We start from the raw sequence: 24401 nt of genomic DNA on the forward strand, positions 1-24401 counted from the left end.
CCAGCACTCTTTCCTGCTTATGCAGGGGGTCGGACTCGATGATCTATTGAGGTCCCTTCCGACCCTAGCATCTATGAATCTATGAAAACCTGACCAAGTTTTTTGTTACTAAGAACCAAAGCATGCAATCTCTTTCTTATTAGAGGCACAGGATCACAGATGCTATCCTGTCATTATGTGCACAGACTGTCCAAGTTGAAGGAGCCCAACATGCCCAGTAACATCTAACCCCCAAATAACACTAAAGGAGTAAGAAAACAACACTGACAGAGTCCACACTGATGACACTGGTCTGCAGACCTCCAAGAGGTATTAACAAATAATTCTTCCTTTATTATTACTACTGTGTGGTTGCAATAAAATATTTGTTAGTTAGTGATAGGCATGACCAAAGTTGGAACCACATATATACAAATATGTATGGTATCACAGAGATCTCATGGAATAGTTCTCAGTATTCCAGTCATAAGACTATGCTGTGTTTTGGAAGTATAGGGTTGGGGAAACAGTGGGCGTATCACCTTGTATGTCAAAAAATCACATAACTTGACGCTGGGTTCAGAAGGAAGAAAGTAGCAGATTGGAGTTCATTTGGGTGAAGATGTTAGTTGGTCTAAAAAAAAACAAAAAAAAAAAAAAAAAGATATCACATTTACCTGAAGAACCTTGTCTGACTTTCAGTGAAGATAAGAGGTGAAAGATACAGCACCAATATAATTTATTATAGACCAAGTCAGGAAGATGAGGTGAATGAAGCATTCTTCAAGGAGGAAACAATATTATCCAAAGCTAGGAGATGTACTGATAGGAGACTTCAATTTTCCAGACATCTGCTGGAAGAATAATATAGCCAAAAATATAATATCATGCCCGTATATATATATGGAAGATTTGAAGGTGATGGGAAACTTGGGAGAAAGTGATCATGATATGACAGATTTCCAGATCCTGAGATGGGGAAAGCATGGATATCAGCAGAACTAGTGTTTGAGATTTCAAAAAAAGGCAGATTTCAACCGACTCGAGGAGTTAACAGGCATGGTGCCATGGGAAGAAAAACTGAAGTTTCCCAGGAGGGCTGGAAACTTCTGAAGAGAATAGTACTGGAAGCTCAGCAAGAAACTGTTCTCACACAATGGAAGCACAAGAAAAATGTTAAGAGATCAATGAGGCTGCATAAGGAGCATAAGGAAGTGAATTCATGCTGGCAATAGAAAAATGGACAACATGACTTCTAGGCCCTGCGATGGCTGTGGCACCCCATAGTCACCATGATGATTTTGCCCTACTCCAGCTCCTCTGTGTACTCCCTCACAGTCTTGTCTCCCATGCCATTTGATGGAAATGGTCTACTGTGGTGGAAGGCTTCCCCAGAGTTCTAGCCATGCCTTACTCTGAACATCACCTACTCAGAATCCAGTCAACTGCCAAAATCTTGAGCCCTTCTGGTACTTACCAGTAGGAGTCTGTGAAGTTTTGCTGGCTGTTTCAACTCATTTTGAGCTCAAAATAACAAAACCAAAATGAAACAAAGGCTTCAAAAGAGCCTTGAAACTAAATGAGGGCAGTCGAAACATTTCAAAAGTTCTGAAACGTTTTGAGTTTCAAAGCTGAAGCTGGGCTTGCCTGTAGGGAAACAAAAAGTAAGGAGAAGGAGGGGGAAGAGGGGTGGAGGGAAAAGACTGCTCTCATATTGACTGTGTAGCTGGCCAGTGACTGTGATCCTTCCCTGAGGTCCCTTCCAATCCCAGTGCTTTGGGGGTGGGATAGAAGAACAGCATAAAAGTCAGCATTGTTTGAAGTGGCCTGCTTTCTGCCCTGGGATCTGACAGTTACTGAGCTATTTTCCAGCAGCTCATGAGCATTAAACAATGAAGGGTCCTACTAGTATTGATTTGAATGACTTCCTATGTGCTAGAATTTAATTTATATATTATTTCTATATATTTATACCTTGCAGCATAGACTACACACCTTACAGAATTTATATAGGGCCACAGATATATTTATATATTTGTGCAACAGGAGCCCTGTTACTTGAGGAAATCCCTGGAGCTGACAGTAATGATACCCAGGTGGGGGCAGGCGGGGAGATTCTCCATGCCCCAGTGAGCCAATGGAGCTCAGCTTCTGGGGGCGTAAGGAGGACGAAGTCCCAGGAAAGATGCCTGAGGGCATGAAGATAATGAGAGAGGGATCGCCCAAAATTCCAGGGGAAGACTACCCCTAAAAACAGAGCTGAGACCTGAGAAAGGGACTATGTGGCTGCCAGACCCATAGAGATGTTGGATACCTTCAACTCACCACCAGTGTCTGGAGTCCTGTTGAAGGTAGGAAGAGGTTGCAAGTCTGGTGCTCCAGAACAAAAGGGGTAGCTAGCTGAGACCCACCATGCCAGCACAGGCAGCAGGGGAGCTTTCAGAGTCAAGCCTACACAAACTGCCGGGAGGTGAAGAGACACAGTGAGCCTCCGCTGCTAACAAGCCAATTAGTGGGCAATGAGCCTGCCCATGCAGCTGGGCAGCTCCCACTCATGCAGCTGGGCAGCTCCCACCCAGGGTGGTTGATTCAGGACTTTAAGATCTTATTAGCCACAGCAGAGGGATAGCCAGGACTACTCTTTCATGGTAGTTGGTGCAGCATAAGGCACCAACTGCATGAGCTGTTAGGGAACCAAATAGCATTGTGGGATGCCTGGTAGTATCTACCTCTAGAATTGTAAAGTCGGCGATCCTACCGGGAACGTAAGTCGGGTGTGCTGCTGCCTGCGGTTCAGGCCACTGTAAGAGACAAAAGAAAGAATAAAAGCACCCAAAAATCCTGTGACAGGTCAAGCATTGTTACTCTGCAGGTACCTTCTGATATGTCATCTCTTTCCACCCTTTTTAACAAGCTCAAAGTCGTGGCAGGAGAGAACCAGGGGAACAGACGGTATCCCGCAGACATGATAACAATTTGTATAAAAGCAAGCACTATGAGAGACACACCATGAAGCATGGTGGAAAGGCAGCTGTCAAGGCTTCAGGGAGGGGTGGAAGAGGGAGAAACGCAAGTTCTCCTCCCTCCCCCAAGTGGAGATGCAACCTCTTTCCTACAGCCATCAGGGATGAGGCATCCAGAAGCAGCAAGGAGAGGGGAGCAGTGCCAGTGCCACTGCCTGTGGCAGAGTCTGCATCCCATCCTTGAGCATGAGCCATAACCCCCCCGCCTCCAAACCACCACCATGACAACAAGCAGCAGCATCAGCATGAGTCTCCTCCACCCCCATTTCACTTCCCATGCTGAGCTTTCCAGTTCCAGAGGAAGAGCTGGATCTGGATCTAAGTGCCCTAGCAAGGGAAATTCTGGGGAAGGAGGGGGAAAATCATCTGAGTTTGTGCTCCACACCCCTCAAGTTTCCGCTAGAGCCAGGCCTCCTTCCCCAAAAGGCATTTCACAGGAGGCTGAGGTAGAGGTTGCAGAGGCAAGCTGCTCAGCTGATTCTGCTCCTCCTGTTGCTGTGCCTCTGCCTGCGGAGGAGGGGGAAATTGCAGCATCCCCAAATGCACCTGCACCTCAAAAGTGAGTGGGTAGTGTGGCCTGGGATCATTTTGAGCTGGCAGATGATCCCACATACACTATCTGCCTGCAGTGCCAACCCAAAACTAGCCAGGGCAAGGGAACAAAACACATGAGCGCCACAGGGATGCTGATGCATTTCCTTAGGCACCACCCCTTTGTCCTTACTCCTCCTCAGTCTGATGCCAGTGGGACCATGCCCAAAGGGAAGTCCCCTTCTTGCTCCAAAGCCCCCATCCCCCCAAAGTAGAGGCAGGCCATCCTAGAACAGTGGGGGAAAAGGTGGACAGAAGGTGGGGGGGGGCACATTGTAAGGGCAAGCAAAAATCATCCAGAGCATTGGGAAGATGATTGCTGTGGATGGCTAGCTCTTCTCCTTAGTTGAGCAGCCAGGGTTCAGGCAGCTAATGGTACTGGTGGCCCCATCATACCAAGTGCCCCCACGCACCATCTTCAGCAGGATGGTAGTACCCTCCCTGCATGCCTCATACAAGGAATACTTGAGTGAGGATCTGCACAAGGCAGGTTCACAGGTAGCCTTATACTTCACCTCACATATCTGGAGCAGCCGGGGTAGAGATCATGCCTACCTCTTCCTCACAGGGCACTGATGTGACTAGTCACACAGTCAGTGGGCTCTCCTTTAAGCTGAGGTGATAGAGCAGTCCCACATGGCAACCCAGATCATGGGGGCCATAAACTGCTTGGTGAAGGGGTGGCTCATTGGGCAGAGCGAGCTCACCTGTAAGTTCATTGTTGCCAACAATGGGGCCAATATGGCCAAGGCAGTCTGTGATGCCAAGTTTGTAGGAGGTGCCATAACCTCCAGCTACCACACACACACAGTCCTGGCTGGAGAAAGCCCAGACCCATCACTTCTATGACAGGCTTGAGGCTTTCTGGTTGCAGTGAAGTTGCAAGGCTCCACATGAGCTCAGCTTAGCTGCTTGGGATGCCAGCTTTTGGATTGAAAATCCTTGCATCAGGCTGAGGTAACACCTGCCATTGGTATGTGTGTGTGGTCTTCCTGGATAGAAGGAATAGTAAAGAATCCAGAGGCTGGCATGGAATGCAGGCAAGAAAGCTAGTCAGTGGAAATGAAAATGGAGGTGTCAGGGGGTCAGGGACAGCCTGGGATGTGGGGGAAGTGGGATGTAGCAGCAGAGGTAAAAAGTGGAGAGGTACCTTGTAGTGCTGTGCAAATTTCACCGGCAGTTTTGTTTTGATGCTGTTTCAACTCATTTTGAGCTCAAAATAGTGACATCAAAATGAAATGAAAGGTTTCAAGACAGCCTTGAAATGAAAAAAGGGCAGTTACAATGTTTTAAAAGTTTCAAAGCAGACAAGGTTCTTTGGGTGAATCTGATATCTTTTATTAGACCCTGTACAGGAGGGATTAAGTAAATAAAAGGGGCGGGGGTGTACCTCTCTTTGTTAATGAAAGCTACGCGTCCCTGCTAGCTGATGTCGGTGACTAGGGTGGATGACTGGAGACCCTCTGGGTTAAAATCTGTGGGGAACAAGGCACAGGGGACACAACAGTGGGAGTGTACTACAGACCTCCCACTCTATGTCAAGAGCTTGACCAGGAGCTCACTCGGGAACTGGCTGAGACTGCTTGCTCCAGGACCACGGTTCTCATGGGTAACTTCAATTACCCAGACATCTCATGGGAGGATCACTTAAAATCTGAGCAGTTGCAAAGCTTCCTATCATGCGTGGATGACCTCTACCTGACTCAAGAAATCTATGAGCCAAAGAGAGGTAAAGCGCTGCTCGACCTGGTACTGGCTACTGGGGATGACCTAAATCGGTGACCTAGTGATTGATAGGAAGCTGGATGACAGTGACCACAAGCTGATCACCTTCGCCATCCACCGTAAAGCTGGCAAGTCAGTTAGCAAAACAGAAGTCCCTGAGTTCAGGAAAGCCAATTTTGACAAGCTCAGAAGGTTTGTCAGTTAGGCCCTAAGGGACCATGAACCCAGGGGGAGGGGAGTTCAGGATGAGTGGTTGCTCCTCAAGGGAGCGATCCTCAGTGCACAAGCTAATTCGATTCCATCTGCTGAAGAGGCAGCAAGAGGGCATAGCAGCCCCTCTGGTTCTCCAGGGATCTACCAGACTTCCAGAAGCTAGAAGGATGGGATCCACCTCCAAGAAAGGTGGCAGAAAAGAGGAACCTTTCTGTGCTGCTACTGTCCCAGACTGGATCCAGCCCCTACATAGCTTGGTTGGAATGGGAAAAAGCAACTCTGTAGTCTTCCCCTTGATCATCTCTTGACAAAACTGGCCAATTGTGGCCTTGGTTCCACCATGATCCGCTGCCTGGGAAATTGGCTCTGTGGTTGGACCCAGAGGGTAGTAATTGATGGAAGTCAATCATCATGGTGCCCTGTGACCAGTGGGTTGGGGTCCCCATAAGACTCCGTCCTTGGACCTATATTGTTCAACATCTTCATTAATGATGTGGACACTGGAGTCAGAAGGAGACTGGCCAAGTTTGCCAATGACACCAAACTTTGGGGAAAAGCATCCACACCAGAAGACAGGAGGGTGATCCAGGCTGACCTGGACAGGCTCAGCGAATCGACAGATGAGAACCTGATCATGTTTAACAGCAAAAAACTGCAAGGTTCTCCACCTTCGGAGGAAAAACCTGAAGCATGTCTATAGGCTTGGCAGTGCTATGCTGGCTAGCACTACAAAAGAAAGAGACTGGGGGGTCATCATTGACCACAAGATGAACATGAGCCTGCAATGCGATGCTGCAGCTAGTAAAGCGATCAAAACGCTGGCTTGCATCCATAGATGCTGCTCAAGCAAATCCCACGATGTCCTTCTCCCCTTGTACTCGACCTTGGTGAGGCTGCAGCTGGAGTACTGCATCCAGTTTTAGGCTCCACAATTCAAAAAGGATGTGGAGAAGCTTGAGAGAATCTAGAGAAGAGCCACACTCATGATCAGAGGTCAGGAAAACAGACCTTATGGGGACAGGCTGAGAGCCATGGGGCTCTTTAGCCTGGAAAAGCGTAGGCTCAGGGGTGATCTGATGGCCACCTATAAGTTTATCAGGGGTGACCACCAGTTTCTGTGGGAATGTTTGTTCACCAGAGCACCCCAAGGGATGATGAGGTCAAATGGTTATAAACTACTGCAAGACTGTTTCAGGCTGGACATAAGGAAGGATTTCTTTACAGTCCGAGCCCCCAAGGTCTGAAAGCCTACCATCGGAGGTGGTTCAAGCACCTACATTTAACACCTTCAAGAGTAAATTGAATGCTTATTTTGCTGGGATATTATGACCCCAGCTGACTTCCTGCCCTTCAGGCAGGACTTGATGATCTTCTGAGGTCCCTTCCAGCCCTAATGTCTATGAATTTTATGAAAAACTTAAATAGTTGGAAAACAATTTTTAAGCAAGCTTTCAGGTTCAAAAACTCTTCATCAGGCTAAGGAAGTTTCAGCCTACACCCTTGAAAGTTTCAAAACATTTGGAGTTTTGAAGCTGCACTTGTTTGCAGCTAAAGAGAAACTAAGGAGAAGAAGGGGGAAGAGGGGAGAAGGACTGCTTTCATATTAAGATGTGAAGTTGGCCAGATCCTTCTTTCAGATCCCTTCCAATCCCAGTGCTCTGGGGGAGGGATGGAAAAACAGCATAAAAAGTGTTGTTTGAACTGAACTTTGTGTGCCTTCACATTTACAAGTGACACAAGTTTTGCTCTGAACAGTTTGAGGTACAGTTTCCCAGAAGCCCCTGCACCTAATTCCTTCAAATTGGTTAGACTTCATTGCCTCATAGGGGGCTACCAACCCTACAAGTCTCAGCCAAATCAGACAAAAAAAGTTGTAGGCAGTTTTGTGCTTCCCCATTATAGCCGATGGGTGAAACACTGAAAAAGTGAAACAGTTTTTATGGAATAAAAGAAACAGTGGTTTCAAAATTAAATGAAACCCAAAATGAATCTCTGTCCCATCAATTGACAAAAGAAAAGTCAAGACAGAACAGTGCTGTTTCACACAGCCCTACAGATCAGCAGGGATCCTGGTTTTCTCTGATAAAAAACCCACCAATTTTCTGACCAAAGCAACAAAAAACAAAACAAAAACAAACAAACAAAATCACAAACTCTGATAAACCCACAAAATCTGTTATTAAAATTAGAAGTCTCCTGCAGCCCCCACCCCAGCCTGGTTGATACCCCTCACTCCCCCTCCAAAACAGCCCCCCCCAACTTGCTAGTGCCTCTTGCCCCCCCCCCAGGTCCAGGGACCCAAGTCTGCAGCTCCCTGCCCCTAACAGCAGGCAGCTACAGCAGAAGCAGCATGGAGCCAGCTCCCACACTGCTGCTGCCTGCTCAGGCAGGAGTAGGCCAGCTCCTGGCTCTCCCCCAGCCCTGCCAGAGCCCCCCAGCCATGATCTGCAACCCCACAGTCCTCTGCAAGCTCCACTTGCTGCACAAGCTCCAGGAGTGAAGAGTGAAGCTGAGCCGAGCCCTCAGCTGTGGCTGACTGAGAGTCTGAGGACCCACCCTGCTCCCTCTGGGCAGGGCTGGGGGTTTCCTGCCTTGTTTGCAAACAGCTGTTGCAGGCTGAAGCTCAACCAGACTGAAGAGCTCTTTGCAAAAGCGGGCATCCTGTGGGTTTCTCTGCTAAAAGGGGAAATCCATGGTTTTCTCTGTTTTTCCATGGGAAACGGAAAACCTGAATGCCTGCTGACCAGGCACCACTCATGTCCCTCATGGGACCCAGCTATGTCTTATGCTTTAGGGGTGGTATTCATAGCCTCCAGCTTCTCCCTTAGCCACACCCATGTATCACAGGTGTCAGTCATTCACTTTTTTTTGTAGTGCTTCCTAACCTTGTCTGTACACTCTGCCCTTGGGCACTCATCTCTTTGTCCAAGCTTCAGCTTTTCCAGACTTGGCCCTTTTTCTCCTACTGAAGCCCTCAGCCTTGGCCAACTGTGTCAGGCTCTGGCTACCTGGCCTCAGGCCCATTGTGTCCTTGCCTTGTGCAGGGCTCAAAACACATAGCAACCCCTGGCACTCTGCTTCATGACCTCCAACCCAGTCCCACAGCTGCAACCTGGTTCTCCAGCTATAAACATAACTAAGAAACAAGAAAACTGCTTCCAACTACAAGTCGCACCCCAGTCTGGGTTCCAACCCCCCAGCAATTCATACTCCTTTCTTGGCTGTCTCCTTCCATCCCTACAGTGTACCTTTGAGTGCCTGCAGGTCTGTCTCCTGCAGCCTCTCTGTGTGCAGAGTACAGGACCAGACTGCCAGCTCCAGCACTGAAGCTGAGCTTATAAACCTCTAGGCACCACTTTTCTGGTCACATGGCTCCTCTACCATGCAGAGGTGTTTTCTTTTTGCCCAAATAAGCCTCCTCCACCTGTTACCCTCCTGCTCTGTCCAATATAGCTGCCTTTAAGCTTAGCTGTTCCTTCCATCTTAAAGCGATAGGGGCAGAGGCCCATGTTATAGGCAGGTCACTAAGAAAGTTTACCAAAAAAGCAAGATCTTTCAGGGATAAAATCAGGAAGGCAAAACTAAAGAATGAGCTGCACCTGGTGAGGGAGTTTAATGACATCAAAGCCAGAAAAAAAAAGACCAAGGAAGCTCTGGGTCCACTGTTAAGTAGCCTGGGTGAACCCTTACCAGAAGATGCAAAGAAGGTGAAGTTATTCAACATCTACTTTGCCTCAGTCTTCACCAAAAAATTAAACTGCTACCAGACATCTAATAAAGATTATTTGGAGAAGGAAGAGGAGAAGCTGAGCAATGCGATAACAAAAGAGACAGTAAGAGGAGCTTTTGATGTGACTGAGTGAATTCATCAGCAGAGCCAGATAAGCTTCATCCCAGGGTGCTGAAGGATGTGGCAGAGGAAATCTTCGAGCCCCTGGCACTAATGTTTATGAAGTCATGAGAGACAGGCAAGGCACCAGAAGACTAAAAAGGGTGAGTATAGTGCCCCTCTTTAGAAAACACAAAAAAGGAGGGCCCAGGAAACTACAAACATACCTCAACACTCAGAAAACTACTTGAGGCTATCCTAAGGACCATGTCCCATTTGCAAGCACCTGGAGGCAGAAAGGATGATCAGAAACACCCAGCATGGATTTATTAACAACAAATTGTGTCAAACAAACTTCATCTCCTTCTTTAACAAAATAACTACTTGAGTAGATGAAGGGAATGCAGTGGATATACTGTAGCTGGACTTCAGCAAGGCTTTTGACAAGGTCCCACATGACCCCCTCATAACTAAATTGGAGAAATGTTGCTTCAGTAAAACTTCTATTAGGTCGATAAACAACCGGCTTAATAACTACAGGCAAAGGGTAATTATAAACAGATTCATGTCAGAATGCTTTCATTCTAAGGTTTCAAGTGGAGTCCCACAGGGGTCTTTCCTCAGATCAGTGCTGTTCAATATGTTTATTAATCATTTGGATGCTAAAATTGAGAGCTTCTTGAGTAAGTTTGCAGATGACACCAAACTGGAAAGGTCTGCATGCACAATCCTGATATTTAATAATAATGAATAAAAATATTAAAGCAGTATATCACGAAAAACACAAAATAATCATAAATATGTTTATTTTAATTGACTATTTAATGAAAAAAAATCACATGAAGCATTAATAGAGAGGCGGTGAGCTGTGTTTATCTGAATTTAAAGAGAAGGTAGGACAGGGTGGCACCTTAGAGGCTAACTGGTTCAGAAATGCATGAACTTTCATAAGTGGCAGCTATGATGATTCATGTGATGAAGTAGGTTATTGCCTGTGAAAGCTCATGCCTGCGAAACAGTTAGTTGCTAAGATGCCATACTGCCTGCCTTCTACAAAGCATAAAGAAAATAACTATAATATCAACAAAATGTAATTTTACTTTAAAACAGCCTTACATAATACTCCTGCAACTTTTTATGAATTTGTATGACAATTCATGAAATATTCAGTCTTCACACACCACAATATTCATTAAATTTGCTACTAATATTTATGACATTTAACAACAACATTCATTCAATATTAAACAAAGCATAAAAATCACAATTTCAGTATAATCTCATGAAAATCAACTTCCCATATATAAAGCAATGTTTCATAAATATACAGTTCCAGAACAAGAAAATAACTCCTCATATATAAGAATTTTCACATTTCATAAAAATAATTATTAAATAGCTCATAATTCACTCTTCAGATATCATAGATATTAGGGCTGAAAGGGCCCTCATAAGATAATCAGGTCCAGCCCCCTGCCCAAAGGGCAGGAAGTCAGCTAGGGTCAAAGGATCCCAGCAAGATATGTGTCCAAATGTTTCTTGAAAGTGTCCAGAGTAGGTGCTTGCACTACCTCTGGGGGGAGTCTTGGGGGCTCAGACAGTATAGAATTTTTTCCTTATGCCCAGCCTAAAAGAGTCTCGCAGGAGTTTGTGACCATTGGACCTTGTCATCCCCTGGGGTGCTCTGGTGAACAGGTATTTCCCCAGATCCTGATGCAAACCCCAGTGTACTTATAGACTGCCACCAAGTCACACCTGAGCCTGCACTTCCCCAGGCTGAAGAGTCCCATGGCTTGTAGCCTCTCTTGATAAGGCCTGTTATCTTGCCCTCTGATCATGCACTTGGCTCTCCTCTGGACTCTTTCAAGCTTCTCCACATCCTTCCTGCATTGTGGAGCCCAAAATTGGATGCAATACTCCAGCCGCGGCCTCACCAAGGCCCAGTACAGTGGGAGGATGACATCCTGGGTCTTGCTTGTATTAGTAGATTCAAGCCAGAGTTTTGTTCACTTGCTGGCTGCGGTATCACATTGGTGGCTCATGTTCATCTTGTGGTCACTGATGACCTCCCAAGTCTCTTTTGGATTCTTGTGAAATATCCATGGAAATTTACAAAGCATAAAGAAAGCATAACCACAAGTTCAATAAAGTTTAAGTTATACATATAGGACTATTGATTGTAGAAAACAGATCCTCAAAATAGGAACACAAGGCCCTGATCACAGATCCCCACTGCCTCTCTTTTGGAAAGGACATCATGACAGCTATTCACAGAGTTTGAAATGTCTCTGAACTCTGGTGGCTATCTTCCTTTCCCTTGTACGTACTGTACAACACACAGTATATAATTATAACTTGAAGCTGCTATTTTTCCCTTGTTATGAGACAGCATAATCTCTGCTTTAGTTTCCCACATTCACACTCAACAATAATCCTGTGGTTACATAGGCAATAGTCAAATGGTTGCTTCTGGATGCCTATTGTCCAGGAAAGGCTTCATCAGATAGAAAAGCTGAGGATAAATTAAATCTCCCAGAGTGAAAGATGGAGGGCTCATGTCATTAATATGCATAGTGCCCGAGGAGCAAACCTATCATTATCAGAACATAAAGGAGATGCAAATTCCTAAAGGTTTTACCATGGCAAACTCACAACCCTTTCCACAATAAATGTTGGTAAACCTGGCCTTGGCGCAAAACTGTGAACTTAAAAGGTTGGTGTCAGAGGTGCTAAAATTAGGAATATAGATTATTTTGATAACCCTAATGCTAATCAGGGACTCCAGGCATGGAAAGACAGCAGTACCATTCTGAGCACTTGCAGGACTTCTAATCCATGTCATCAATACTCTATTACACCACACCTCCACCCTGAAGCTGCAAACAGTTGATCTAACACTAAGCTGGTTAGTATTATGGCAAGGAGCACTGCTTCAGTCATACTGGCCAGTGTCTATCTGAAAATGGTGCTGGCTAGATAACAAAGGGACAGGACATGGGATGGCATGAAAAGAATCCTGGGAACCACAAGTCCTATAATGCAAGCTAATTCTGTCTGAATTCTGCTATAGGACTCACAAGACTTGTAAAACCCCTGGAAAAATCTCACAAAACACTGACTGCCTCCCAATGAGCAGGGGTATGTGATGTGTGGCATAACAAACCACATTCTTGGAATGTAAAAATGTACCCCATGCTGCAGATTTACAGCGCAGGGGAAACATTTGCTACTAGGATTTCCCGGTAGCAAAAAAAAAAAAGTGGAAAAAGTAGCACAAAGCAATAGTGTGCTCCAGAAAAAAACAGAGCCTCAGTCCTTCAGTGTGATGCTCTGGCTGCTGGTCAGAGCATCTCTATGCTCTATGTGTTATCTGGATGCTCCAGCACACCAGAACCTTGGAGGAACTCGGCAAGGGCAGTTTGTCTAGAGCAGGACAATGTGTCCCGCTGCAAGCAGATGCCCTCTGCTGGTCTGGACATTGCCACAGACTCAACAGCAAAACAAAGAATCATGGCGACACCTTCCCAGAATATTAAGAACTAATCTAGAGAAAGCCCCTGCCATGTGGAAGTAATTATTCCATCTGCGAAAGGAGACAGGTAGCCATTTAAACGTGGCTTCCACAGTCTTTTTAACACTTTGTCATTGCACCTCCCCAAAGTAGACAAGCTTTAAATTACACTTGCTACACTTTAACTAGATTTCACATATTAATTTAAGCTAATGTTTGTGATGATTTCAAGGTCTCCATTATATTTTGCTAGCACCCTTTGCATTCAGCTTCCAGTGGCATCAAACAGAATTGTGTTCTTTGATCAAAGACATACAATATGACATTTTGTGTTTACTCTCAGAGAAAGCTTTTAACATTTACTTTCAGAGTTTGCATTTAGTTGCTTGGTAGAACAAAATTAGATTTCAGTGCAGTGGCACTGTCCATATCTGAGGCCTAAATATATTCACATTTCAATAGCTTTGTCCTCTGTCTATGGATTCTCTATGATTGAATTATAAATGAATATAGCAAAGTATATTTGAAATATACTTGTATAAGTAGCACCTGAATAATTCACCAGGTTGTACATGATGAATATATGGGTGAAAAAAGCAAAAGGTCTGACATGTTTCAGATTTTTTAAAGGCTTAATCAAATGAAAACTCATTGTGCCTATTAATGTCTTTTCCTAAAAAAATAAAAATACAAAAAAATCTACACACCCAAATAGTCAACTTTTTATTCATTGAAGAGATAACTGTTGTTTTTAATGTTCTTCTTTAAATAAATTGTGCTTGATTTTTTTTGTATATTAAACTTCCTATAAACTATCTGGCAGTGTAAAGGGCTATTTAGAGTAAGTAATAGAATTTATGCTATGGTATAAATGAGAATCAGATATACTACCTCTCCATAAGGAAAGCTAAATGTCATTACTTTCTATCTATCCCAAGGCAGCTATATTTTTTCCTGCTTTTTTTCCCTTTTGCTTTATCATAAGGAGAGTTAATTACTCCAGATGACTTGAAGCTATCATGTTATTCCAAATTTCATTACCATATAATATGAAGTTTTCAGAACAAATGATAGGTTTGCCTTATAAGGCATAACTAGCTGGGATTCATTTCCCACCTGGCATCATAGAAAAAAGAAGTAAAATTAGTGTTTAGATTGGTTCTAGGAAAAGATAAGGATTAATTATTACTCTTTCTAAGATTACTCTTACTTCTACTGGATTATCTTTTTCTTGCTCCCTAGTGCAACTGTACGAAGTGAGGGTTGGCAGCAGTGTCAGAATGTTTATTGATTAACAATCTTTCCATTCTTGTGTGCAGAGAAATGTAACACAGAAATTTTATTTTATTCTATCTTGTTTTAGAACAAAAATAATCATAGAATCATCAAATCATAGACTATCAGTGCTGGAAGAGATCTCAGGAAGTCATCCAGTCCAATCCCCTGGTCAAAGCAGGATTGTTCCCAACTATATCATCCCACCCAAGGCTTCCCTCAATCTGCTGGCAATGCTACTACTAATGCAGCTCAATATGCCGTTAACCTTCTTTGCAACAAGGACTCACTTTTAGCTCATATTCAGCTTATTGTCCACTGTAACCCCCAGGTGTTTTCTGCAGAACTGCTGTTTGCCCCGTTGCTCCCCAGCCTGTAACAGTCCATGGGATTGTTCTACCTTAAGTACAGGATTTTGCACTTGTTCCTATTGACCCTGATGAGATTTCTTTTGGTCCAATCCTCCAATTTGTTGAGGTCTCTCTGAATCCTAGCCCCTCCTCTCCAGCATTTCCACTACTCCCCCTAGCTTGGTGTCAATCACAAATCTGATGAGGGTGCACTCCATCCCATCTTCCAGGTCACTGACGAAGATACTGAACAAAACCAGCCCTAGGACTGACCCCTGGGGTACCCCAGTTGACACTGGCTTCCAACTAGACATCAAGCCATTGACTACTATCCTCTGAACCTGATGATCCAGGAGTTTTCTATCTTCCTTACAATCTATTCATCCAACCCAGTACTTTAGCAAGTACCAAATAACTACACAGTACCAACTGCGCAATCAGGAGCACATGTAGACATGCCCGTGGGTGCAAAGAAACATTTGCAGGACCCAGCTCAGGTTTAGGCAACTCAGTTTAAGCCACCTAAATCTGAACTGAGATTCTTGCATGCATGTGTTTGCTGCTTGCCAGGAGGAAGTGCTGGTAACTAGAGGCAATTAAATTGGAGTGGGGTTGACAGGTTGGAGGCAGCTAGAAGGACTGCAGAGGGGTGACAGGGAAGGTTGGCAAGTTTGTGTGTGGGACTGCCTAGTCTGAGGTGAGCCAGTCCAGGGGGTAAAAAAGCCTGGTCAGGCTTGAGGAGGTAAAAACAGCATAGCCCTGGGACTGTGCAGAATTGTTGGGCTTTCCCACCATTTTTTAGGTTAGGCTATCCTGTTTTAGTTCAGGTTAACCCATGCCAATCTAAAGTTAGCTCTCATTTGATAAGAACTAGCTTATCAGGTGAACCATTTCTAAGGAAACTGGGTGCTGTGAATGTTTTCACACGTAACCATTTAAATGGCCCTAAGCTTGGTATACACCCTATGATTCCTCTCTTACTTTGGTCTATCACATGTATTTAAAATGTAAGTACTTTAGGTCAGGGACAATCTCTAATGAGTTTTTAAAATTGCTCAGCACAATTGCATTCTGAATCACTTGTGGTTTCTATGCCCTATTGTAATATTAATGTAACTACTAGTCACTTTTTAATTATGAATGAATCATAACTCTTTCTAAATTATGGGATTTTTTCCTGATCAGCCTATGACCATGCAGGTTATTCTCCACTTTGACTTCTGGGCCTATAAAGAGCTCCAATACTTTCTCTTGATGTTTAACCAGAACAAACAAATTGCAGGATCAAGCCTTACTATTTAAGCCGTCAGAACTCCAGACTGTATGGCTGGATAGAACTGCAGTAGTTGCTAAAACAGTTGGGCCATATTTTACTCTCCTTTTATTTTCATATTCACAGCCCCATTGACTTTAATTTGAAGCTTAGGTACAACCCAACTAGGATAACTACATGGCTCCAGACCATGTCTTAGTTTTGTTTAAAATTTGTAAACAGGAAGAATCCCGCCTAACTCTTTTTTTTTTTCCCCTTAATGTAAATTGCCTGTCTAAAACAGTCACAATTGATTAGTGCTATGTAGAGCCTAGGACTTCATAGAAGCACTTCTGAAGTGGAAACAAGTATTTTTAAATGTCAGAATAAATGCAGTTTGGAAAAACATTCTAGCTACAGTAGTTTTAGCTTCAATTTTTGGTTTTATTACCTCCCCAAAAATCCCCTAAGGGTCAGATTCAATAAAAATTCTTACAGCTTCAGTATGACATCCCTCTTCCCTCAAGGAAGCAAAAGAGCTTTTGAGGTTTGCTCATGCTTCTGTGGTATGAAACCTGGACACAGTTTTTATTGGTTCTGGCTAAAATAAAAAAAAATAAAATGACTTCTAGTTCTACCCAGGGAGTATTTAGGAATAATTCTATTTCATGTCTCTGTAAGAAGACCAGCTCTGTGTGCTGTGGGAATGTGAGTTACCTTGAGCACTAGCTACTGGCATTAGAACATATTTCATAGTTGCTATACTAATGCGATTGGATTACAAACCTTGTGGCAGGTTAGAGGATTTCTGAAATAGGAAAATTGTTCAGCTGTGTAGAGCTATTGTCTTCTGCTATTTATAGTATGTACAGGCTGGCTCTGTTTTTCTCCACGGGGAACACAGCATCCTCAAAGCTTAACCATGCTTTATGCCCCAGTATTTTGCAGCATTTAGTATTGGAAAGGAAGATCTTTGTCTTTGGCCTTCCAGTTGCTTTCCCCCTCATTCCATAAAAAAACTTGGTATTTGTGCCTCTAAAGGGGCATTTATTGAAAATATTCCTCGGTTACATGAGCATGTGGCCTGCATTGACAGAATTTGTGTGCTTAACCCACATTCACTGCATCTCAGTGAGCTATACCAAGCAGGTTCAGGGATGCTTCTCTCACTGCAGATGTGGCTCATCCAGGCACAGTGACATTTATGTGTCAGAATGAAAATAATGAAAAGCTAATCTCAGTGCCCTGAGAGGCAAAAAGGGAGGGGGGGGGAGAGGGGGAGCAAGGAGGAAATAAACCTTTTAAAGAGCAAGGGCTTGCTTTAAAAAAATAAATAAATAAGCAGTCCACATTTTATCAGCTGGGAAACAGGCAAGGGCTTGAAAATATCATGCTCTATGTCAGTCCATTTTAGAATGGGATTAAGATTTTTCCTTAATATCTTTTCCTTCTGTACCTTGGCTTCCTCCCTGGTGAAGTAGGGATAATCACACTTACTTTCCCTTTTAAAGCAGTTTAAACTCTTCAGATTAGTGAAGAATAATACTTCCATAGCATTTTTTAAGATACTGCTCATCATTCTTATATATGTTTATTATTGTTGCATGTACAAGCTATAGTCATGGAATAGTACCCTATTCTGCAAGACAAAACACAAACACATAATGAAAAGATGATTCTTGCCCAAAGAATTAGCAGGCTGAAACAAGAGGCAAAGATGCATAGGTGCAGGCTGGCAAGTGCAAGGAGACAATACTGGTCAAAATTATAGCTAATAGCTGGTATACAACAGCGGCTTAACCACTGAGGTTGGATTTGTTTTGCTTAGTTATAGATATCACAGGGCACATCTACACATGTGCTTTACTGCAAAGTAGAGTAATTAGCTGTGGTATAAAGTGTCACCGTCTACACATGGGACTGTATTAAGCCATGGTAAACTAATTAACACCACGATAAAATAGTACTGTCAGAGACAGTACTATCTTATGGCAGACTAATTAACTGTGATTAAATGCATTTGTAGACACTGACCATTGTGTAAATTGCCCAGGCAGCAGGGGGCAACACTTCTGCCTGCTGCCTAGCCAGATGCCTATTCACTTTTAGCACCTTTATGCCCCAAACAGCCTGATCTACCACCCATAGCCCAGGGCCGAGCAGAGCAGGAGTAGCCCTGCTGTAAACTACTTCTCCCTGGTTCAAATTGCTGCTGTCCCAGGTGCACATGTAGATAGTACCTGGGAGTAGCTTATTCTGGCTCAGAATGCTCCAGAGCTTATTGCTTCAAGTAAGTGCACATGTAGATGCACCTCAGAGTATTAAAGCATATGATAAGATGACTTTATAAAGATGTTCAAAAACATCTCAAAAGAACAAAAGGATAAGCAGAAGATGCTTATAAAATCTAGGGAAGAGTTGAAATAATCAGTGGATAGAGAAATAAGTATAGAAAGCATTACATGGTAGGATGAATCAATGCTCTTTACAGACCAAGGCAGCTGTCTGAACCTGACTATCTAGGAGAGACTTGGAACACTCTGATGAAATGCAGGGCTTTTTTGTCCACCATTTAGGACCACATTGTGACAATAACTGAGAAATTTATCCCAAAAAAGATGTGTAGACTGTGCAGCTTTACCAGCGAAACAATCTAGAATACCATGGGGGGAATGTCATGTCCTCACTTGCTCAGATAATATTTAATGCTCAGTATAATGGTGTTTAAAAGGTGATTGATTGCACTGAGTTGACATTGATTTCTATGGAACCACTCACAACACCTAACATTGAGCAAATGCATCAACTTTTGGTTTGCTTCATTTTGGTGAAATATACTTGATCTAAAAACAAAGTCAAGTTATACTTCAGTGAAGAGGATGCAGTACAAATGTAAGTTATACCTGACAATAAATTGTGCAGGGAAGTTTCTTGATCATCACCAGAATACTCCTAGCTTCCAGTTTATGGTTCTTTCAATAAAACCTCACACACATAAAGCAGAAGGGGGCAAGTATCAAGATTTATTTAATTACATTTCCACCTACCCAAATCTCTGATAAAGCATAGTTTGCATTGTTGCTAAGGAAATTACACAGGAACTGCTTGAACACAAAAGCCTGCAAATGGTGATAATGAAAGATTCAATCTGCTTGGAAGGCAGGGGGTTGCACACAAACATCTGCTCTTCTATTTCTTTTTACTTTTTACCATGCAAAATACAAAGAAACCAGAAGGTTCTAAAATTCCCAGTATGTTCAATATTTATTATTAAATAATATTAGGAGATTGACCCAGAATATACCAGGTCTTTATTATCATGCCAAATTCCTTTTTGTTAGTGTTTCTGAAGAGGGCAAATAATGCATAGGAACATATGATGTGAGGATTCTCCCTTTTTCAGAAACTTTGTACCTAGGAGTAAATACCATTCTATATAAACTTTTTAATTCAGGCTTTACTTTTGCTAGAGCTTGTTGAAATACTAACATTTTGAATTCCTGGGGATTTTTTTTTCACGAGAAGTTCAAATTTGGACCAAAACATGTAATTTGTTTTGCAAAAACATTTGTGAAAATTAATCACAACTCTTTATAAGAGTGGTGAAAATAGTTGTATTTTTATAAGAGAAAAATATTTTTTCCTTGCATAATAAATAGAACTTGGAAAATGGGATTTTAAATATAAATATTTACCAACGATATAGCCTATTTTTTCCAGCAGTAGTCCCATTTATTATGGAAGAAAAATCCATGCCAGTGAGGCAGGTATATTTATTAATTTAAAAAAAATACAAAACTGTTTGGTTTTAATAAAAATCACCATTTTTCAGTTTGAATGTATTAACCTCAAGAGGAATTAAAATGTTTAACAAATAGTTACAAATTTATTTCAGTCAACAGCCTAGTAGTTGCTAACATAGTTATGCAAATTTGGTCAGGAAACAGTGCTACCAAACAGAAAATGTATAAATAAATAAATATAAAATCCTATCCCAGGCTGAGAGAGTTTATGGTTAGCATTTGGGGGGGAAAATATAATACCCAAGGGAATGTGATGCAGAATGCTTTCAGGAACACTCATATGTTTCCTTTCACTGTATTTCTGTCTCACTGGGGATTTCTAGATGTCAGTGTTGAGAAAGAAGCAGCTATCAAAATAAATCTCACTTTAAACACAGAAAACTTCAGGGAAAGTACTTCTCCTGAGTCAGTTTAATTCTTCCATGAGCACCTCTAACCATTATGGCTCACTGCAGATATTACACTTATTGCAAGATAAGTATACAGAAAATGCTCCTAGGCATGTGTGAAGCAGCTAGTATTCACTTCAGATGCAACCAGTTCGGGGGACAGTGATTCAATTTGGTGATTTGAATCACTGTCTCAAATCAATTTAGCTGAAGCCCCATCCCCCGCCTGCTTTCCCAGCCCTGTCAATGATTGCCCCGCCCAGCCCCAGTGTTCTGGCATGTTTTTTTTCTTTTAAAGCCCCGCACTTACTGGCTCCTGCCAGGCATGGGGGAGAACCCTACTGCTCCGCACTGCATGGGGGACGTGGCTTTGCCACAAACCTCCAGAGGCCCTGACAGCCACAGCAGCAGCCGGTGAGTGCATGGGTTTTTTTTTTTAAGTACCTGGATGCTGGGGCCAGACTGGGCAGCCATTGATGGGGCTGGGAGAACAGGCAGGGGTTGTGGGGTGCTCAGGGGACTGGGGGAACAGGCAGGAGATGACCCCCCCCGTGGTCCCCTCCCCTCCCCTCTCCACCAGCCCCTAGTTACTGGCACGAAGCCCAGGTCCAGCTCCCTGCAGCAGTGAGTGGAAACTGCTGAAATCTCCATATTTACTCTGAATCTTTTCTGAATCAATTCAGAAGTTTCAAATCATTTTGGACCTTTTAATTGGTTTCCTAATTCATCTTCCAAATCAAATCAGCAACCCAAGCTTCGCACAGCCCTATCTACAATCATAATCAAACAGATGTTCACAGCACTTAGATTATGGTATAAATGGTAGATCCCATTCTAAATTAACCCTGGATGGGTATAGTATCAGACTAAAGCACTGTAGGTTAGAGCACTTTATTGAACATCTGTGCACCCCATTCACCCCCACACCCCCAGGGAACTACTCTATCCTTGGCCAGAGCTCATCTGTTCTGCTGAGTTCTAGTGCATGTGAAAGCTCTGGAACCACTGTCCATCATCCCAGGCCAATCTGCTCCCACCAGTTTCTGCCAGTGTTCCAATCCCAGAACCAGCACTCTATGGTCTGGGGGTGATGCCAGAGCATCCCAGTATCTATGGCAACCTGGATGGCCTCATTCTTGTCAGCCACATGAAAGCTGGTGGCCAAGTCCAAGACACCTAGAGGGTACAAAATGGGGTGAGTGACTCTGTGTGGGACCACTAGCTAGTGGCTTATAGCCAGAAGCCAGCATGCCTTGGTGAGCTGCTGCCACATCAAGTCCAGATGGGCACATGTGATCCCTCCAGCGAGAGTCAAACAAGGCAACCAGCAGGACCAGCTACATCTCCTGGGTCTCTGTTTGCACACGAGTGGCAGGATACCATGGTGAGAAGCAGGCAGGCTGGGACACTGATACACATGCAAATCATGACAGCAGGTGCTCACTCATGCATGCCTCAGGGCTCTCCTGCAAGCCCAAGCCAGACCTCAGCATAAGACAGTGTCTGTAATGACATGCCAGGGATTTGGGGGTGTGGTTGCCTGTCCCCAGCAGCCAATTAGGTGGCTCACAAAAGTTCAGTGTTCCCTGCCAGGGAGCCCACAGGGTATACAGGGAAGTGTGGGAGAGTGCCCCCTACCTGCTGGCCTCAGAAAGGGCAAGCATGCTCCAAGCCCCACTTACTGAAGGGCTAACATCTGTTATGTTCACTTCTGATGTAACATCAAGTGCTTTTAGTACAGTGTTTAGTACAGTGTGATAGATAGAGCACTTCTGCCTTGGTCTTCTTGAACACGTGTACTTAGCTTATAGGTATAAATTAATGACATTTGCCATTTTATCCCATAGAGCCAACACAAAAGTTTAGTGTTCCCTGCTCTCTAATTCATTGAACTGTTTTGCCTTGTATTTCTGTTCCTTCTTAAGGCTTAAGTTTTGTATTTGTTGTTAGTGTCTGATTCTCAGTACCATTGAACTGTGGGGTTAAAGCAGTAATAAAAGATCCCTGAATAGAAGAGTGGCTTATTGCACTCTGAAGAGAGTCCTGTAATGTGGAAATGATTTGCATGATGCTCAAACAAGGTATGGGTGCCAAAAGAGGATGTATGTTTTTCAGGGAAATTCAATGTTTTTTACATAGACATCCTTTATTCATCTTACAACAAAACTATAGTAAAAGGCAGACTGGAGTGATCGTATTTTAGAGCTAGATAAAGAAACAAAAAATTATGTAGAGGAGTAGACTGAAATATTTTCTTTTTTATTACATTACCATAACTTTGATCCTTTAAAGAATAATAATTATACCTGCACTAAAGATGTTACCATTTACATTAGGAAAACTAAAGCAGGCATTTAAAAGTAAAGATTATAAAGAATTTTTTTGGTAAATTACAGTGAAGTGGATGATGTGGGAGTTGAAGGAAGAAAGATGAAAGTGTAGAGTTAGAGTTTAGTTATACACTAAATCCTAATTTCAATGTATTGCTTAAATGACATGTGCAGACCTGTATAACTGCACTTCTTGGCACTTAGTAAATCCACATTGTGCACATTAGCTTGCTGAGCATACTCAATATGGATATGTTCCAGCCAGACAACCACCCAGGGAAACAGAATCATCTGTAGGCACATAAGCCCCTACATTGTAGTAATTAAAATTCCAACATTCATAGTTGATAGGGTCAGAAGGGACCTGAGCAGATCATCAAGTCTGACCCCCTGCCATGGGCAGGAAAGAATGCTGGGGTCAAACAACCCCATCTAGGTGATTATCTAGCCTCTTTTTGAAGACCCCAAGGTAGAAGCAAGCACCACTTCCCTTGGAAGTCAGTTCCAGATCCTAGCCACCCTGACTGTGAAGCAGTGCCTCCTGATGTCTAGCCTGAACCTACTCTCAGTCAACTTGTGGCCATTATTCTTAGTTACCCCTGGTAGTGCTCGGGGGAACCGGGGCTCTCTCTCGTTCCTCACTAGTCTCCCCTGGTAAGTTTATAGATTTTGTGACCTGATCATAAAAGGGAAGCAGGTTGGTTTGACAGGACCTACCCCTAATGAGCCCAAGTTGGTTGTCCCTGAGCATAATCTCCCCTGCTGGTCCCGTACAGATGTGCTCCTGGATAATTTTCTCCAAAAGCTTCCCCAGGACTGAGGTAAGACTAATGGGCCTATAGTTTCCCGGGTCCTCCTTCTGAAAATGGGGACCACATTGGCCCTTTTCCAGTCCTCTGGCAACTAGCCAGACCACCATGAGTGCTCATAAAGCCGTGCCGGGGGTCCCACAATAACCTCCACCAATTCCCTCAGCACCCTGGGGTGGAGATCATCTGGACCTGCTGATTTGAACATGTCCAGCCCCACCAGAAGTTCCCTAATTAGATCCTCCCTGTCTCTAGGCCTGACCTTGCCTCTCCTGAGTGCATCCGGAATCCTGGTGGTGGGGATGTCCCGGTCCCTGCTCAGAAAAACGGGGGCAAATAATTTGTTACAGAGGTCAGCTTTATCATCTGGTGCAACTACCAGATTGCCAAGAGTGTCCTGCAGGGGCCCCACACTACCTGGTGGTTTCTTTTTACTCCCTATGTTTTTAAAAAAGGACTTCTTGTTATCTTTGATCTGGGTTGCTAGTCCTAGTTCTGTCTCTACCTTAGCCTTCCTAACAGCCCCCTTACAGTCTCAAGCAACAGAGATATAATCCTCCTTGGTGATAGCCCCTCCCTTCCACTGGATGTATGCCTCCTTTTTAGCTTTCAAACGTTCCTGAATGCCTTTGGTGAACCATGGGGGCTTTTGAGCACTCTTGCCTGCCTTGATTCATGTTGGAACCGTCACCCTTTGGGCTTGGAGGATCATTTCCTTAAGGAACAACCACTCATCTTGGACTCCCAACTCCCCTCTGGGACCTCAGTGCCTCTCTGACTAATCTCTTTAACTCATTGAAATTGGCCCTCCTGAAGTCAAGGGCTTTAGATCAAGGAGGAAGACCATCTTACTTTTTAGTTCAATAGCCAAGTATCTAGGGTATCTATATAGGGAAGAGAGGGCCCAGGTTCTTGTTTCCCCTATCACCCAGAGAAAGTTTGAATCTCTTGTATGAATGCCTTGTTTTTAAAAGGCATTATGAACATTTTTTTCCAGAGTTATGGCTGCAGAGAGGACAGAGCCTAATCTTCAGATGACTCACCCTCCCTTTCCTGCTTGACTAAAACTCAGCTTCTGCTGAAGACTGGTCACCATGAGTGGACCTCTGACTTTGCTTGGCAACTGTTGATCCTTCCAGATCATGGTGTATTCATGAGAGGTCACCCAGACCTTTTATGCATATGCCTAGGCATGGTTTTTGAAGAAGTAGAGGCTGCCCAAACCTTTAGATCACTGAGACAGAATCCAAAGGCCAGACTCAGCCCAGATATTTAGGCCTCCATGGCTGTATTTATATAAACATCCAGGAATTGAACCCAGG

At 43.6% G+C, this 24401-nt stretch overlaps 1 long non-coding RNA gene across 1 annotated transcript in view; it reads left to right on the top strand.

Moving 5' to 3' along the window:
- Window positions 1–21547, top strand: part of LOC109308229 — a 21784-nt gene extending 237 nt beyond the window's left edge. Inside the window, exons 2-4 of the long non-coding RNA XR_002100559.1 lie at window positions 7409–7416; window positions 15070–15078; window positions 21534–21547. This is a non-coding gene — a long non-coding RNA (uncharacterized LOC109308229). The remainder of the gene's footprint in view (window positions 1–7408; window positions 7417–15069; window positions 15079–21533) is intronic.
- The last annotated feature ends 2854 nt before the right edge of the window (window positions 21548–24401 follow it).

The sequence above is a fragment of the Crocodylus porosus genome, unplaced genomic scaffold, assembly GCF_001723895.1.
Source record: "Crocodylus porosus isolate Cpor-Errol unplaced genomic scaffold, CroPor_comp1, whole genome shotgun sequence".
Lineage (NCBI taxonomy): Eukaryota > Metazoa > Chordata > Crocodylia > Crocodylidae > Crocodylus > Crocodylus porosus.